This window comes from Odocoileus virginianus, chromosome 9, assembly GCF_023699985.2.
Source record: "Odocoileus virginianus isolate 20LAN1187 ecotype Illinois chromosome 9, Ovbor_1.2, whole genome shotgun sequence".
Classification (NCBI taxonomy): domain Eukaryota; kingdom Metazoa; phylum Chordata; class Mammalia; order Artiodactyla; family Cervidae; genus Odocoileus; species Odocoileus virginianus.
The window spans coordinates 2348094-2360670 of NC_069682.1; positions in this window are offsets into that span (position 1 = coordinate 2348094).

The following is a 12577-nucleotide window of genomic DNA, read 5'->3' on the forward strand; positions in this document are numbered from 1 at the left end:
AATTGGCTGTAATTCCCTGGAGAAGGAAATAGCAGCCCATTCCAGTATTCTTGCCCGGAGAATCCCATGGACAGAGGAGCCTGGCAAGCTGTAGTCCATAGGGTCACAAAGAATCAGACATGACTGAAGCCAGTTAGAACATTGGCTGTAAACAAGCTACCAGTTTGCATCAAAATGTCTGCCCTGTAATAACTGCTTCTGGAACAATATTGAACACCCACCCTGGCAATCTTCACTCACTTTTTAAGGTCTAGACCCAATACCATCCAAACTCTAAAAGAACTTATGACCTTCTTGCTTTTGAGTAAGGCTTCCTTCTTCCCCTCTTCTTAGCTTGTGTCAATCTATGGCTCTGACACATAGCACATCCTGTCTGTAATTTATCCTACAAGCTGAGCCTTTTCCTCTCACTAGATTTGAAGCTCCTTGAAAAGAGGAATCTCATCTTGTCCACCTTTACTGTTCCTCAGTGTGTAGCCCAAGACCTTTCACATGGTGAATACTTGTGAAACTGGTTACAAGTAGAAGGCAGACTTGAACTATTTCAGCACAAACTTGTCACTAGCACTTGAGCATGTGGTGTATTGATAATATGTTATTGTTTTGTTCCATGTTACAGGGTTACTGAAGAATATAATTTGTAGAAAATCACAACTGCTAACATTTAATTTAGCAATTAATAAACTATAAGATCCTATTCAAGACCTTTAAAAATTCAATGAAAATGTCAATATACATAGACCAAAGCCTACTAATGGTAGAAAGAGAATTTTTTCTTTTGCTCGAGCTTACTAAAAGGTAATAATTGTGGCACAATTCATGATAGCTTTATAGTTTTTTTTTTTTCATAACACAAGTGTCAGACTTAAGCTTTGATTGCTGAGGCATCCAATTCAGAGAGGCACTCAGGTAAAAGATGGCTATTGTGAATACACACATTGCCAGCAACATGACTAGATGAAGAGCCAGACCATCTCCCCCCACTGTCTCTCTTTTTTTCAGTAATTTTGGTAACTGGTCATTTGGGCTCCTTTTTCTTCCCCTAGCGTTTTATTTTTATTAGAATATAGCTGAAGTTTCAGGCGAACAGCAAAGGAATTCAGCTACACATATGCATGCATCCATTCTCCCCCAGCTTCCCTCCCATCCAGCCTGCCACGAAGCATTGAGCAGAGTTCCCTGTGCAACTACACGGTATGTCCTTGTTGGATATCCATTTTAAATACAGTGGTGTGCACGTGCCCATTTTTTTCTCTTTTCATGTTTTAAGTTCCTGCTCTTATGTTTTAAATTTACCAAAAATTGTGAACCCATGAAACCCTAGGCCATCCCCAATCCCAATTCCAATAAAAACAGAACCCCAGGTCAGCTCTCTTTCTATCTGCAACCTCACTGTGGGGCCCCAGGTATGTGGTGTAGTTTGCAGATCTTGTAATAAACTTTTTTTTTTCTTTTCTTTTCCAGAGTTTCCTGATGATTATTGCTGAAAGATGTCTTGCAATCATAATAAGAACCCCAAAGGCTAGTCCAGCTATAACATTAGTTATTGATAGACTGAGACTGGCACAAAACAGTCATAATGGCTAATAATAGCAATTTATTATGCATACATCCTGAACCCCCCTCCCACCAAATAAAAACTCAGAGGAATGAAGTGATTTTCCTGAGGCCAGTTTAGCTAGTAATTGGGTAGGCTAGAATTAGATGCCAGATGTGCCCAAATTTGTCTCATATAGAGACTGTCCTAGAGTGTTTATAAGGGAAAATTCTTACTTGATTTAGCTGAAAGACAATACATTTAGTACTGACTTAGATGGAATTTTTCTTCCTTTTTTCTTCTTTATTTTTTCCATGTAGGGCAAATCATAGCAAAACTTTTAATACTTCTGAGTGGCATTTGTAGTTGTCCCAATTTGAATAGGATAGGATTTAACATTGATATAAACAATGACAAGTTAAAAGTAACAAGGTAAAGGGCTAGGAAGCCTTGGGCATCTTTGGGAGAGTACGGTTGAAGGTTGATTGATGCTCACAAAATTGGCTGCCTGATGGCCTTCAAAAGGTGCTGTGACTTATGGCTGGAAGTAGCCTTTGGAGTTAGAGCCAGGATTTGGGGTCAAAGACTCACAGATACAGAGAACAAACGAGTGGTTACGAGTGAGGAGAGGCAAGGGAGAAAGGAAGAGGGGAGCGGCAGCGTAGGGGAGCATGGAGTCTTTTTTAAGCTTATTTATTTTTAACTGGAGGATGATTGTTTTACCACGTGTGTTGTTTTCTGCCATGCATCAACATGAGTCAGCCATAGTTATTTCCCAGGTGGCTCAGTGGTAAAGAATTCACCTGCCAATGCAGGAGACACAGGTTCGATCCCTGGGTCAAGAACGGTCCCAGGAGGAGGAAATGGCAACCTACTCCATTATTCCTGCTGGGATAATCCCATGGACAAAGAAGCCTAGTGGCCTACAGTCCATGGAGTCACAAAGAGCTGGACCTGCATGCACAAACGAGCACATTGGTTTCTGCCATGCAGCAGTTTGGATCAGTCATAGCCATGCATATGCTCCCCCCCTCTTGAGCCCCGCACCCCCCGTCCCATCCCACCTCTCTAGGTTGTCACAGAACATTGAGCTGCGCCCCCTGAAACATACAGCAAGTTCTCATTGGCTATCTCTTTCACATGTGGTAATGCATATGTTTCAGTGCTGCTCTCTCAATCCGTCCCACCTTCTCCTTAGGTCCCATTTGCTTATTTTTGTTTTTATTTCCATTACTCTAGGAAGTGGGTCATAGAGGATCGTGCTGTAACTTATGCCAAAGAGTGTTCTGCCTATACTTTCCTCTAAGTTTTCTAGTCTTACATTTAGGTCTTTTATCCATTTTGAGTTTATCCTTGTGTATAGTGTTAGGAAGTGTTCTAATTTCATTCTTTTGTATGTAGCTGTCCAATTTTCCCAACACCACTTACTGAAGAGTTTATCTTTTCTCCATTGTATATTTTTGCCTCCTTTGTCAAAGGTAAGGTACCCATAGGTATGTGCATTTATTTCTGGACTTTCTCAAAACTTATGGGATGCAGCAAAAGCAGTTCAAAGAGAGAAATTTATAGCAATTCAATCCTACCTTCAGAGACAAGAAAAATGTCAAATAGAAAATGTAACCTTATACATAGAGCAGCTGGAAAAAGGAAACAAACAAACAAACAAAAACAAAGTTAGTAAAAGGAAAGGAATAAATAAGACAACAGAAATAAATGAAAAAGAAATGAAGGGGAAAATAACAAAGATCAATGAAACAAAAACTGGTTCTTTGAGAAAATAAGTAAAATTGACAAACCATTAGCCAGACTTATCAAAAGAAAAAGAGAGAAGACTCCAGTCAACAAAATTAGAAATGAAAAAGATGTTACAGCAGACAACCCAGAAATACAAAAGATCACAAGAGACTATGAGCAACTATATGCCAATAAAAGGTACAACCTAGAAGAAATGAACAGATACTTGAAAAGTTCAATCTCCCAAGACTGAACCAGGGAGAAACAGAAATTATGACTAAGCCAATCACAAGCACTTAAATCAAAGCTGGATCAAAAATCTCCCCCAAAACAAAAGCCCAGGGCCAGATGACTTCACAGGTGAATCCTATCAAACATTTAGAGAAGAGCTAACCCTATCCTTCTCAAACTCTTCCCAAACGTTGCAGAGGAAGGAACACTTCCAAGCTCATTCTACAAGGTCATCATTACCGTGATACCAAAACCAAACAAAGACATCACAAAAAAGAAAATTACAGGCAAATATCACTGATGAAATAGATGCAAAAATCCTCAACAAAATCCTAGCAAACAGAATTTATCAACATATTAACAGGATCACACCCCATAATCAAGTTGGGTTTATTCACAAGATGCAAGGATTCTTCAATATACCCAAGTCAATCAATGTGATACATCATATTAACAAAGTAAAAGATAAAAATCATATGATAGTCTCACTAGATTCAGAAAATGATTTTGACAAGATACAGTACCCATTTATGATAAAAGCTCTTCAGAAAATTAACATAATAGGCACCTACCTCAATGTACTAAAGGCCATATATGACAAACTGACAACAAACATTATTCTCTCAATGGTGAAGAACTGAAAACAGTTCCACTAAGATGAGGAACAAGTCAAGGGTGGCCAATCTTGCCACTATTATTCAGCATAGTTTTGGAAGTCCTAGCCACAGCAATCAAAGAAGAAAAATAAATAAAAGAAATCAAGATTGGAAAAAAAGTAAAACTCTCACTGTTTGCAGATGACATGATACTATACATAGAAAACCCTAAAGATGCGACCAGAAAATTGCCAAAGCTAATCAGTGAATTTAGTAAATTCATAAAAATTAATATGCATAGGATGCAAAATCAATACACAGAAATCTCTTGTATTACTATGTATTAACAGTGAAAAATCAGAAAAAGAGAAATTAAGAAATCAATCCCACTTACAACTGCAACAAAAAGAATAAAATACCTAGGAAGAAATCTATCCAAGGAGACAGAAGCATGGAGTCAAAACCACTGGACCAAAAAGGAAGTCCCTGTATTTTATGTTTTATACACAATAGTTGCTGCTTCTTGATCTCCTACCCCCGATATAGCCCTCCCCACCTTCCCTCTCCCTACTGGTAACCACTAGTTTAAATTTTGACTCTACCACTTGTATTTAGATACTTTTGGACAGTTTACTTAGCTTTTAATATGTTTTTACTTTTGTTTCTACAAAGGGGAATAATATTCAGTGTGATTGTGAGGATTATAAATGCCAAATGTAAAGTGCTCAGATCATGATTCATAGGATATACTTTTCATGGAGACCATGTGCAAAGCTAATTGGCTTTCTATCAGGGGTGTACTGTGCTATCATTTCCCTTGGTTTTATCGGTTGTCTTTCTCCTTAACACAAAGTCCAAAGCAGCGCTTGCTGCTCTACAATAACAGTGATGGAGAGATGAGCTTTTCATGTCCTGCCCGCTGCTCCCCTTCACCCCCAGGATTCAAACTTTCCTCCTGGAGTGGGGTGCGATGCTCTCAGTAGACCCTGAGCTTGGTTCAGTGCTCATGCCTACAACATACAGAGTCTACATAGTGAGCACACCACAAGTTTTACGTTAGGGTTGCTCCTGATTTTTGTGTAACTTGAAAAAAAATCTAAATATTAAAATGAAGTACTCATTTACTGAAATAAAATTTTCTGAATGAAATTTTCTATGGGAACAACTTGGACAAGAAACCAATTTAAACTATTAAGTCTGGGATGTGAGAAGTAAAAACGTCATATGGGACAGAGATGTCAACTGAAAGCCTTGGAATTCATTATTATATTTTTTTAAGGACTGGAAATTAGCTATTTTTAAAAACTGCTGAAACATAATTGATTTATAAGACCTTCTAGAACTAAAAAGACCTTCTGGAACTAACATCAAAAAAGATGTCCTTTTCATCATAGGTGACTGGAATGCAAAAGCAGGAAGTCAAGAGATCCCTGGAGTAACAGGCAAGTTTGGCCTTGGAGTACAAATGAAGCAAGGCAAAGGCCAAAAGAATTTTGTAAAGAGAACACACTGGTCATGGCAAACACCCTCTTCCAACAACACAAGAGAAGGTTCTACACATGGACGTCATCAGATGGTCAACACTGAAATCAGACTGATTATATTCTTTGCAGCCAAAGATGGAGAAGCTCTGTACAGTCAGCAAAAACAAGACCAGAGCTGACTGTGGCTAAGATCATGAACTTCTTATTGCAAAATTCAGGTTTAAATTGAAGAAAGTAGGGAAAACCACTAGACCATTCAAGTATGACCTAAATCAAATCCCTTATGATTTTACAGTGGGCGTGACACATAGATTCAAGGGATTAGATCTGATAGACAGAGTGCTTGAAGAAATATGGAAGGAGGTTGGTAGTGTTTTATAGGAGGCAGTAATCAAAACCATCCCCAAGAAGAAGAAATGCAAAAAAAGCAAAATGGTTGTCTGAGGAGGCCTTACAAATAGCTGAGAAAACGAGAGAAGTGAAAAGCAAAGGAGAAAAGGAAAGATAAATTCATCTGAATCAGAGTTCCAAAGAATAGCAAGGAGAGATAAGAAAACCTTCCTCAGTGATCAATACAAAGAAATAGAGGAAAACAGTAGAATGGGAAAGACTAGAGATCTCTTCAAGAAAATTAGAGCTACCACGGGAACATTTCATGCAAAAATGGGCACGATGAAGGACAGAAACAGTATGGACCTAACAGAAGCAGAAGAAATTAAGAAGAGGTGTCAAGAATACACAGAGCTATACAAAAAACATCTTCATGGCCCAGATAACCACGATGGTGTGATCATTCATCTAGAGCCAGATATTCTGGAGTGCAAAGCCAAGTGGGCCTTAGGAAGCATCACTATGAACAAAGCTAGTGGAGGTGATGAAATTCTAGTTGAACTATTTCAAATCCTAAAAGATGATGCTGTAAAAGTGCTGCACTCAGTATACCAGCAAATTTGGAAAACTCAGCAGTGGCCACAGGACTGGAAAAAGTTAGCTTTCATTTAAATCCCAAAGAAAGGTAATGTCAAAGAATGTTCAAACTACCACACAACTGCACTCATCTCACATGCTAGCAAAAGTAATGCTCAAAATTCTCCAAGCTAGACTTCAATAGTACATGAACCAAGCACTTCCAGATACTCAGGCTGGATTTAGAAAAGGGAGAGGAACCAAATATCTAATTGCCAACATCCATTGAATCATAGAAAAAGAAAGAGAACTCCAGAAAAACATCTACTTCTGTTTCATTGACTTCGTGTGGATAACAACATACTGGAAAATTCTCAAGAGATGGGAATACCAGACCACCTTATCTGTGTCCTGAGAAATCTGTATGTAGGTTAAGAAGCAACAGTTAGGACTGGACATGGAACAATGGACTGGTTCCATATTGGAAAAGGAGTATGTCAAGAATGTATATTGTTACCTTGCTCGTTTAACTTATATGCAGAGTGTATCGTGAGAAATGCTGGACTGGATGAAGCACAAGCTGGATTCAAGATTGCCAGGAGAAATATCAATAACCTCAGACATGCAGATGACATCACCCTTATGGCAGAAAGCAAAGAAGAACTAAAGAACCTCTTGATGAAAGTAAAAGAGGAGAGTGAAAAGGCTGGCTTAAAACTCAACATGCAAAAAACAAAGACCAGGGCATCCAGTCCCAGCAGATCATGCCAAATATATGAGGAAGCAATGGCTACAGTGATAGACTTTATTTTCTTGGGCTTCAAAATCACCGCAGATAGTGACTGCAGTCATGAAATTAAAAAATGCTTGCTCCTTGGAAGAAAAACCATGACAAACCTAGACAGTGTATTAAACGGCAGAGGCTTTACTTTACTGACAGATGTCCATCTAGTCAAAGCTATGGTTTTTCCTATAGTCATGTATGGATGTGAAAGTTGGACTATAAAGAAAGCTGAGTGCTGAAGAATTGATGCTTTTGAACTGTGGGTGTTGGAGAAGACTCTTGAGAGTCCCTTGGACTGCAAAGAGATCCAATCAGTCCACCCTAAAGGAAATCATCCCTGAATATTCATTGGAAGGACTGATGTTGAAGCTGAAGCTCCAATACTTTGACCACCTGATGCAAAGAACTGACTCATTGGAAAAGATCCTGATGCTCGGAGAGATTGAAGGTAGGAGGAGTAGGGGATAATAGAGGATGAGATGGTTGGATGGCATCTCTGACTCGATGGACATGAATTTGAGCAAGCTCCAGGAGTTGGTAATGGACAGGGAAGTCCATGGGGTTGCAAAGAGTCGGAGATGACTGAGTGACTGAACAGATCTGATAATTGTGTTGGTTTCAGGTATACAGAAAAGTGATTCATAAAGATGTATTATTTTTCAAATTATTTTCCATTAGAGGTTATTATAAGATATTGAATATAGTTCCCTGTTCGTCATAATAGGTGTTTGTCGGTTATCTGTTTTGTATATGCTAGTGTGCATCTGTTAATCCCAAACTCCTAATTTATCTCTCCCACTGCTTTCCTCTTTCATAACCATGAGTTTGTTTTCTAAGTCTGTGAGACTGTTCCTGTTTTGTAAATAGGTTCATTTGCATCATTTTTTTTAGCTTACACACGTAAGTGATATCATGTGATATTTGTCTTTCCCTTTCTGACTTACTTCTCTTAGTATGATAATCTCTAGGTCCATCCATGTTGCTGCAAATAGCAAGGTTTTATTTTCTGTGGCTGAACAACACTGCATTGTATGGAACTGAGGGTTTTGGAGGTCTAGTAACTATTTCAAAGGTTCCTCTAAGAGGTGCTCAGTCTCTGACTCAAAGCCAGCAGTCATTTGAAAGTAGCAGATGATTTAGATTGGCAATGCCATAATAATGACCTGGAACTTAGGCTGTGTGATTAGTCTTATTTTCCTTAAACATTAAGTTGGAATGATCTCTCTACAAGTCTTGAGGGTTCTTACATTTTGAGAGCAAGATTCTAGCACTCCATGTCCTCAAGAAATAAAACTTATCTTTGGACACTTAGGACCATAGTCATCAGTGTCTTCTGCCTGACTCAGGAGAGGAAATTAACGTGTGTCACACTTTGCTTCACTGATGAAGGTGAGAAAGTTGATAGACCTGGTCAGAGGAGAAATACAGAGAAGGTGAGATGGAGAGAGCTATGAAGGGAGTGAAACATCTATGTCACAGCCCTTGAGTAACCCCACCTCCAATTTCACCAGCACTCATCCTGTGGTGGCCCAGCCACAGGACTAGTTGGGCCGAATAGTCAGGTCACACTGCTCGTGGTTTTTGGCAAAGAGCAGCTTATAATTCCTTCTATCTTATTTCCCCAGACCCCACCTAGTTTATTTGTGTTCTGCACAGCCCCCTCCTTCAGTCCCAGACTGAAGTCTCTTGGCAGTGTCCTTGCTCTTGAATAGCATCTGGCTATGAAAGGCCTGATCCTAGAGCCAGAGGCTCTCTCTGCTCTGCAGACCATGCACGGTGCTCTTTGCTGAATGACTCACAATGCAATGCCTCACCTGCCTTCTTGAAGTTCCCCAAGTGGAAACAGTGGCTTGAAATATGCTTGAATCTGGTGATGCTTGAATTCCCACTTCTTTCTTCCCTCTTTTGTCATTGTGCTGCCAAAATGCCTTGGTTCCTCAACACGTGCTGCGACTATGAATTTTAATTTTATAATTAATGAATATATGTACAAATGGGTGTAAAATATAAATATGACTTGTGATGCACAGATATATACAATTATACCTTATGTGGAACTTTATTAGCCCCTGGAGAAGCATGATCACACTCTTCTTTTCCCTCCTTGGGGCAATAAGCCTCACTTGTCTCAAAGTCTCTTCCGTTGTTCAGTCACTCAGTCGTGTCCAACTCTGCAACCCCATGAAAAGCAGCATGCCGGGCTTCCCTGTCCTTCACAAACTCCCAGAGTCTGCTCAAACTCATTTCTGCTGAGTCAGTGATGCCATCCAGCCATCTCATCTTCTGTTGCCCCCTTCACCCCTGCCCTTAATCTTTCCCAGCATCAGGGTCTTTTCCAATGTCTCTTCTAATATTGGGTTTTTTTTAAGTCCACGACTTCTGATTTTAACATTATCACATGCATTTCTCTCCTCTATTTCCTGAAGCTTCACTAGGATAAAGTGCAGGTATTTTTCAGAAACCCTAAACCCACAAGATGGAGAGATCAAGAAAAGGCATGTTCTCAGTGAGCAATCTCAGCTGCTGCTTGGAAGCCAGAGGGTCAGTGGAGCAGTGGCCACTGACTCAGCTCTGCAGAACAGAGCAAGGGAAGGAGGCTGATTCACTCTGAAACCCTGGAAAGTTTAGGATTTGGAGGCAGCAGCTATGTCAGAAGAGGCGAAGAACTGGGCTTGAAAAACAGAGCAACTTATTTAGACTTGTGTACGGGGCATTTCTGAAACCTCACTCACACACTACTTCTTTAAACCTCTCTCTTTAATAAAAATATTTTATTTTTATTCAGAGAAACACTATAATAGGAATGAAAGAGAATTTTAAAAAAAGTTGAACAGACAGATGGAAAAGAAGCACTAGAGGAGAGAGAGAGTGAGGGAATAGAAAAAAAGCTTTAAAAATGATAATATCCTCATAAAGAATGAAACTAGCAGGTGTGAAGAGAGGAGGCAGAGAGAAGAGGGAGAACCGTTTGCATACTCACCTATACATTTTAGGGGGAGGAGAGTCTTCAGAACTTTCTTGTTGCTTCATCTAATAGTGATATTTAAATGCAATCAACTCTTCATGAACAAGAATGCAGAAATCATTCTAAAAATTTCAGCAGTCATGCATTGTGTCTAAATAACCTATTCTGCTTCCTTTGAGCATAGGCAAGTGATTATCCTTCATCACCTGGAGAACCAGCCAGACTTGGTCAATAATGGCACATGTTCTTTGTAAGCTGATGAAATAGCTATGCTTTGTTTAATAAATCAAAAGTCTAACTCAGCTTTTAATGAATCAACTTGGTGATTCTTGGTGATTGTGAGCAAGTGGTGTATGTGTGTTAAGTCACTTCAGTCATTGTCAACTCTTTTTGACTCCATGGGCTATAACCTGCCAGGCTTTTCTGTCCATGGGTTTCCCCAGGCAAGAATACTGGAGTGGGTTGCCATGCCCTCCTCCAGAGGATCTTCCAGCCACAGGGATCAGACTCGAGTTTCTTATGTCTTTTGTCTTGACAGATAGGTTCTTTACCCCTAGTATCACCTGGGAACATGTGATCTACCTCCACAATAGTATAGACTGTGTGTGTCAGCTAGCTTAGTTTCACTGCCAAATCTCTCGCCCTCCTCCCTGAATCCCTCTAGAATTAGTCCCGAGGCTAAGACCAACAGAGGTAAGTGATGCCCCAGTGGTGTACAATTTAGATATTCACTGTTACGGTCTGAGACTTTTATTTTTAGGACTGAAATTCCTGAGCCACTATATCTTTGTCAGGTTTCAAAGAAAAAAAGATCTGAAAGTGCATGTGGTTTCTGACAGCTCTTTGTTTCTCTAACCACTTTCAAATCTCCAAAGAGTTCTCGAACAAGTAGTTTACCTGACAGACCCTACTTTTCAACCCATGCTTTCATGCATGCCAAGTTGCTTCAGTCGTGTCTGACTCTTTGGCACCCCATGGACTGTAGCCTTCCAGGTTTGTCTGTCCCTGAGATTCTGCAAGCAAGAATACTGGAGTGGCTTGCCATTGCCTACTCCAGGGTTTCAACACATGGTACCTACTATTTCCTGTGTCTGAAGTTTCCTCGTGGCTTAATTTACTCAAAATGATTACCACCTTGCACAGATGAAATGCGTGGGAAGGTTGAAGGCCACACAGTGGCTTTCCCTTCTGATTTTAGACAACTATAACCATTTTAGCACGCCTCTTAACTCAATGCTCAGGGTTAGTCTATCAGGAATGATTAAGAAAGGGTGAGAAGAGAGGCATGTGCTAACAGATTTCAGTAAGCAAGTGTAGTAAGTGTTATTAATGATAATCTTAGGGATATTTTCCCTCTCTGTGTATTCTGGCTTTTTATTTTAATTTGACTTCAATTGTTGAGGATGAGGTTTAGCATAATCCCTGACTCTTGACATACTATCACCCACCTGGACCTAGCCTTCTTTCATTCAGTCATCTGTTCACTATTCGCTTACCTTCAGCTGATGTAATGAACAATCGTGGATACTTCTTTAAACTAGAAATCAACAAGTACTTGTATCTACCTATGTGCTTCTTCCCTCTCCCATCTTCCCTTCTCCCTGAAAGGGACCCCCACCCTCAATTCAGTATTGACAATTTATATACATTTTAAATACATAAATAGATTTCTAAAAATGGATATATATTTACACAACATAATGTTTAGTTTAATTGTTCTTAGACTTCATCAGACGGCTACCATATTCTGAGTGGTTTTCTGAGACTTTTCATTCAGTATTGGATCCCTAAGAGTCATCCAAGAAATTGCTATATAACATTTTTGGATAGTATTTTGGGGTGAATTTATCTCTATTTATGCCTTCTTTGTCTTTGGGTATTGGGGGTTTCTCCTGCACATTTTTATGTTATCACCAAACTTACTATGAACCTTTGTGTACAAGGTGTGTCTGTTCAAATTGTTCTCTACTCTAAAGTTACTGTTTTCCCTTCTTTAAGTAATAACTATTGCAGATGAGATTCCTTGAGAGCATGCAAAAATCCTATTTCTCCTCAAACATTGACCCATTAATTTTAGCATCCTCCTGTAGATTGTGCCTGCAACAATTATTACTATGTTGTTTGCCTGATGACAAGTTTGCAGTTCCTTCACTTCTTCTACATTTGTTAATTATGTTATTGTATTATAATAATATATTTAACAATATATAGTGTTATATATTAATATTATATTAATAAATCAATAACATGAATAATAGCACATTTTAATCATGATTATATTGTAAGGAAGAGCTATTTCTGCTCCTCCATTATAGTATATTTAATTCTTTGTCTTAGCAC